At 42.3% G+C, this 6,591-nt stretch overlaps 1 long non-coding RNA gene across 1 annotated transcript; it reads right to left on the bottom strand.

Annotated features, from left to right (window-relative positions):
* Positions 1–909: 909 nt before the first annotated feature.
* On the bottom strand, positions 910–5,219 carry LOC107576438 (uncharacterized). Its single transcript, XR_001608058.1, has 3 exons — positions 5,143–5,219; positions 2,688–2,692; positions 910–920 (listed from the first exon to the last, which is right to left on the bottom strand). It is a non-coding gene; the product is annotated as an uncharacterized lncRNA (long non-coding RNA).
* Positions 5,220–6,591: the final 1,372 nt, after the last annotated feature.

Below are 6,591 nucleotides of genomic sequence, written 5' to 3'. Positions count from 1 at the left end.
GGTGAAATAATCCTTTGACATGGTTAAAAATAACAAATGGTCTTGTAGCTGATTACGTTTCCCTCCAGTGGGCGCAGTTCTCAGAGTAAAATTACACGTTGCGCTTGTCACGAACCCAGGAAGTAACTCGTTGTAGTGCCTACCAGTTTTTTTTTTTTTTCCATTTAACCGCCAGAATTTTAAAAGACGATATTTCCGTTTGCATTGAACTCTCAGCGCCGCAACTTTGCAGATAGTGTGTAATGTTGCTGTTTGAGCATAAACAATAAATAACTTTAAAAAAATGAAAACGCAATCAACCACCCCTTTAAAAATAAACCTTGTTATGTGTACTGCATTGGGCTAACTGAGACTTGTTATAGCACTTGCATTTTACTGCTCTTTTCTTTACTCTCGAAGCGTAATGTCCACAAACGGATGAGTGGTCCAAAATTAACAATGAGCTTTGGGTAGTGGCTAAGAAAATTATGTTTATGTCTCAGACAGTGAGTAGGAAAAACGTGTTTCCTAAAATGTAGGTAATCATCAATCAAAACTCTCAAATACCATATCTGACCACCAGGGGTGTGAAGTAATGAATTACAAATACTCAGTAATGTGAACTAAAGTTTTAGAGGTTTGGAACAACATGAGGGTTAGTGAATGATGACAGAATTTTAATTTTTAGGTGAACTATCCATGTTAAATGCTTAAAATACATTATCCTTTTTTTAATGTATTTGGTTTTTAATGTTTAAAGGTTAACTTTAAACATAAACTTTGAAATCCCTCTGCCCATAAAATCTTTTATTTAAACAATATCATAAGAATGTTGTTCTGAATATTCAGTATCACAGCACAACTGCTAGTGTGATATTGCTCTAATAAGATAGTTCAATATACAAACAATAAATATTATACAACTTACATTTATGACAGAACTTGGCCAGTTGGTTTGTTTCTTTTTCCACAGAGAAGTCAAAGGAGAACTTTAGGCGGTGGTCTGATGGAGAACATAGTTGAGATACAAACAGATGTGAATAAACTCTTAGTCCATTTAGTAAGCAAGTTTAACTAACATTTCTAGTTGAAATAGTGAGATCTTACTGTCGTGTAAGGAGCAAGACGACTGGGGAAGCTGCAGTGAATGCTGTTTATTGAGCAACAGTTATAACATATGCTGAAATAAGACGAGAGGGATGAACAGAACACAGTAACATCGATGAGAAATCAAATAAACAGACTTTTCTTGCAGGAATCCACAGAAACAGATGAAGAGAGCACGTGATGTGTGAGGGTCCAACTCAGACTAGACAAGAGTTCAGCTCCAACACTACCCTTACAAAAGTTAACCATGGTTTTATTGTAGTAAAAGTGTAGTAAACATGTTTTTTTAGCGCATTGATTACCATTGTATAACCACAGTTTTACTACAAATACCATGGTTAAACTATGGTTAGTGTAGCAAGACCATGGTTAATTTTTGTACGGGTAATTAAACACACTCAAAGGTTCACTCAGTCAATGTCATATAAATGATTTGTACTGACTGTTGAACTGTAATTAAAGCTGAAAAATGCTAGTGAAAAGGGTAGTTTGAGTGAAAAACCTTTCTTTTTTTCAATGTTTTGGCTTAACTGAGCACACTAAAAATGCTTTCAAGTTTATTTTCACAGTGTTTTCACTTCCTCGGTCAAATATGAAACCTGCAAATACTAAGAAAGCACAAATGCTCTGACTTTCCTAATTCTCTTGCTGCTTTGTGAATGAGTTTGGTGACACGCCTATAAGAGCAATGTCTAGTTCCTTCATCTCAGGGAACCGAGGTTACGTGAGTAACCGAGAGTGTTCCCTTTCAATTCGTTCACTTAGACATTGCATTAATATGCTTATTGGGAACGTATAAAATCCCGCCGTGTCACAGCGATGGATTCTGGCTCAACTAAGTATGTCAAGTTTCACATACGGCACTGGTAAAACAGAGAATATGAAATGGCGGCGGCGCCATCACATATAGACCAGTTGAAGTATGTTCATTTCAACGAAATTATGTGTTGTGATGCAACAGCTGAACCGGTGCTCAAATAAGTAGAGTATGATGAAGATCCAGTCCTAAAAGACGTGATAAACTATATCATAACAATGTGATGAGCTGATAGGGACAGCATTGGATTGGTGGCACGTCAGTACAGGGGTGTATTTAGGAATGCTGCTCAGATCATAACTGAGGCTGAGAAGGCAGGTGCGCCGCTCGCACTGACAGCACATGTGAGGCAAGCGACGATACATCTAGGTTATAAAACCTTGCAAAAGTGTTGGGTGACGACCAGCCGCTACCATGCAAATGTCCTGAATAGATATGCCATTTGCCCAGGCCCATGAGAACGCGAGCCCGCGGGTGGAGTGGGCACGAACCCCTAGAGGACATTCCACACCCTTAGAGCTATAAGCCAAAGCAATTGTGTTGACGATCCAGTGTGACAGCCTTTGCTTGGACACAGACAGGCCTTTTGTGTGTCCTCCAAAGCATACAAATAGCTGCTCCGAGAGCCTGAACTTTCTATAGAGTGTTTGATGTAAGTGCGCACTACACGTATAGGGCACAGCAGGAGTGTATTAAGCGGCTCCACCCCGGCCGGTGTTTCGGGGCAGAAAGCAGATAGTGTTATGACCTGCACTTTAAATGGAGTCGAAAGCACTTTAGGCACATAACCTTTTCTAGGCTTCAATGAGAGTCGATACGGAGTCATATCGCGCCAAGGGGTCAGTGCTTTCAAGCAGTCGCGCATTACTCATAAGCGCAAGGTGCCCGCGCACCATTCGCTTTGTGGCACGCGACTTTTCAGCCAGAGCTGAAGCGGATGCATATGTAGGAGTCTTAATTTGCACACTGTTGAGGCAGCAGCCATCTGGCTGAGCGTCCTCTGAAAGCATTTCAGCGGGGGAGAGTGACCTAACTCGAAGACTGCAAGAGAGCTGATCAATTTTTGTGAGCGCTCCTCTGACAGATGCGCTCACATATTGATTGAATTTAGCTCCACTCCTAAAAAGGAGATGTTCTGGCTTGATACCAGCATGCTCTTTTTCATATTCACAGTCAGCCCTAAGCTCTGAAGATGAGCAAGGAGTCTGAGCTTGTCGCTGAGCAGCGCGCTCACTGATTGGGCTAAGACTAGCCAATCGTCGATTCAGGGTCAGGTTGCGCATTCCAATCTGCTTCAGAGGAGAGAGAGCAGAGCGTCCGATTGTGCGAGCTGTAACTTTCGTCGCTCTGAGGGCCAGATCCGTGGCGCGTCAGAGCTCTTTGAAAACTTCAGAGTCTGGGCCACCCTCATCCAGAGACTTGAGAAGTTTGGCCTGATACACCTGGAGTATCGCCATCACGTGCAGTGCTGAAGCTGCCTGGCCCACCAAGGAGAAAGCCTTGCCAGCGAATTTTAGACGTTTCTCACTCTCCAGTTTGCCACAGCTGCAGGACAGAGGTGGGCAGTGACGGCTTCCTCCACGGGGGGAAGTTTAACAAACCCCATTTGGTCAGCGCCGTCCACAGGTGACAGGAGGGAGCGTTGCTGCGGTGGGACACAGTGTAATCCAGCGGGCTGTTTGACCACTCCTCCCTCGCAGACGCTGCCATCAAAATGGCATCATCTTTAGCGTCCTCCATGGCACCAAAAGACACCACGTAATGCGCGCGGGGGGAGGGACAGAGACCAGCGGTCATGAAAGGGAACCTGCACCAGGGGGGTTAGGAGCGCGTGGGCACTGAGCCGGAGCAAGCTCGTCACCTGACCCGGACAGATGCACATCGAAAGCTCGCGGTACATTACTCCTTGGCTCAAAAGAGGCTGCAGAGGAAGAGTGCAGCTGAGCTAGTTGGGCGAGTTCATCGCCTTGGACGATGGCCACACGGAGCCTGAGAGTCCGAAGGCTCATATCTCCACAGTGGGGGCAGTCCAACCCCCAAAGAGCCGCCTCTTGATTGTCTCGTTGATTGCAGGAGAGGCAATCGCAAGAGGTCATCCTTGTCCGAAGTTCACCGGAACACAGCAGGGTAGAGAAGGCGTGTCAGCTGCAGCGTGTAGATCACGGTGAGTACTCTTGTTGATAGGCTTTTTACTTCTCGTAGAAGGTTAGCTGAAGGAAAAGATTCTGAATGGATGATGTACAAGTGCTGCCTTATATAGAGTGGGAAGCCCCTCATATTTTGTGCGCTTGAACGCCATTGGCCAGATTCACTGGCGTGACTCAATAAAGCTTCAGTAGTAATTGGAGGAAGGGTTTCCCCATAAGTTCCCCCATTGCATTCCCCCTCAATGCAACGTCGAAGTGAACGAATCGAAAGGGAACTTAGATTTCTGTTTCTTAAAGAAAACATCTGTGTAGTTATTCCATTCAGTGCTGATAGTAAAACTGAAACTGTGCACTCCTTTAATTAACAGAAACTAGTTTGATTAACTACAAACAGTCAGTGATACCAGAGGCTGAAATACAAATATAGTTAACAATATATGAACTCATACATGAGATAACATAACATGAGTTCCTAAACTGCAATCATAATGACAATTACAAGACAGATGATGATGTTTATGAGCTGATGGTTGTTCTTTTATAGTCTAAATTCACTCCGGAAACAGTGGTGAATGGAGAGTGATTCTGTCAGATAATGAGCTGAAAGAAAAAAAACAAACAAACAAAGATGCATTAAACATAATGAATGCTTAATGCGCATGCAACTACAACATTAAAATGTAAAACCATTACATTTGTGATGCAAAACCATTACATGACATCAAAAATTAAACCAAAGGCGTTTGTTTAATTGCAGACAGTGATATTTGTGAAGCACCACATCAGTCTTTGAATCCGCTTCAGCTCCAGCTTTGGTTTCGTCAGACTCTGATTAATCAAGCAGTCCTGCTCTTCAATGATGTTCTGCTGAAGTGCACCTCATTCTCACTACTGGCTCTTGAAATTGTGATAAATGTGAAGATGTACAGGAATAACTTCATCAGAAATTGACATTTCTGTTTATTAAAGATTTACAAATCATTACAAAATGTATATTCAAAATTATCATTAAAATTGGTGAAAATTCAGTGGACTACTTGCACTGAACATCAGGGCCCATAAATGCTCATATGAATAGCCTTCAGCTTTGACTTAAAGGTGCTGTAGGGAAGTTTTTGACTCTACTAAAGCATAAAAATACATAATATGTTTGCAGATATGTAAGTTAACATACTTGTTTATCTGAAAAACAATGCTACAGTCAGCTATTCTCCTTTGAAAATGTGCGTTCCGTGTCGGAATGTCTGTCTTTGTTTTGGTCTGTGTGACTCCACCCCCTGCCGGTTTACCCAATTTGTATTTTGGCATCCCAGGTTGCCAGTTGGCGGAAAACACAGCGTATTTCATTTCAGTCATCAGGGCCCGATTTTGAAATATTTGCGGGAATTTCCCGCGTTACAAGCGCGGAAACTGCGGGAATCAGTAGAATTATGCACAATCCCGCGCCGAAATTCAATGCTCATATGAATAGCCTTCAGCTTTGACTTAAAGGTGCTGTAGGGAAGTTTTTGACTCTACTAAAGCATAAAAATACATAATATGTTTGCAGATATGTAAGTTAACATACTTGTTTATCTGAAAAACAATGCTACAGTCAGCTATTCTCCTTTGAAAATGTGCGTTCCGTGTCGGAATGTCTGTCTTTGTTTTGGTCTGTGTGACTCCACCCCCTGCCGGTTTACCCAATTTGTATTTTGGCATCCCAGGTTGCCAGTTGGCGGAAAACACAGCGCATTTCATTTCAGTCATAGAAGCTGCCAAACGAATGGGGTCAGAGTTAGCAATCTGGCAACCTGCGTCTGCATCAAATCTGAGGAGGAGGGGCCGGGTGAAAAAACCCCTCTCCGATATTGTCAAACATAACAACTTTATTCAACAATTCGTCTCCTCTGTGTCTCTCCGCCTCACTGTAGCGCCATTTTGGAGAATATGAGCCGAACGCAGGCGCTTCATAGCGTTACGGTTGAACCACTGACGGCAGATGGACTATTCTGATGATGTCTTTCATGCTTTTCTGGACCTTGACAGTTACTTGGCAGTGTATGGGACAGTCACAAGCCTCCCGGTTTTCATCCAAAATATCTTAAATTGTGTTCCGAAGACGAACGAAGCTTCTATGGGTTTGGAACGACATCAGTGATTAATGACAAAATTTTCATTTTGGGGTGGAGTATCCCTTTAACTGATTATGTTGTAGTCAATGTGACAGTGTTGCCAATTTAGTGACTTCCTCACCCCTTTTGAGACTTTTTTCAAAAGCCTAGCAACAAAATAAATGTATTGGACGAGCATTAATTAGTTTCCAAGACTCTCCTGCTGATCTATATTTATATTTATATAGATCAGTGAACTCGCCGTTATGAAGTCATCTAGCAACATTTAGCTACCTTCAATGGACCGCAGTTTCCCTTCTTATTTTGATGATTTAAGTGAACGCAGTGACTATTTGCACTATTAAGTGAAAATAGCATATTTTCTTAGTGTTAATAGAATCTATTGCTATTTGCACTTAGTGTAAAAAAATCTATCGTATTGTAAAAA

Source organism: Sinocyclocheilus grahami, unplaced genomic scaffold, assembly GCF_001515645.1.
Source record: "Sinocyclocheilus grahami isolate Dianchi unplaced genomic scaffold, SAMN03320097.WGS_v1.1 scaffold3685.1, whole genome shotgun sequence".
Lineage (NCBI taxonomy): Eukaryota > Metazoa > Chordata > Actinopteri > Cypriniformes > Cyprinidae > Sinocyclocheilus > Sinocyclocheilus grahami.
The sequence above is the reverse complement of the archived record's forward strand: the minus strand, read 5'-3'. Positions and strand labels throughout refer to the sequence as shown.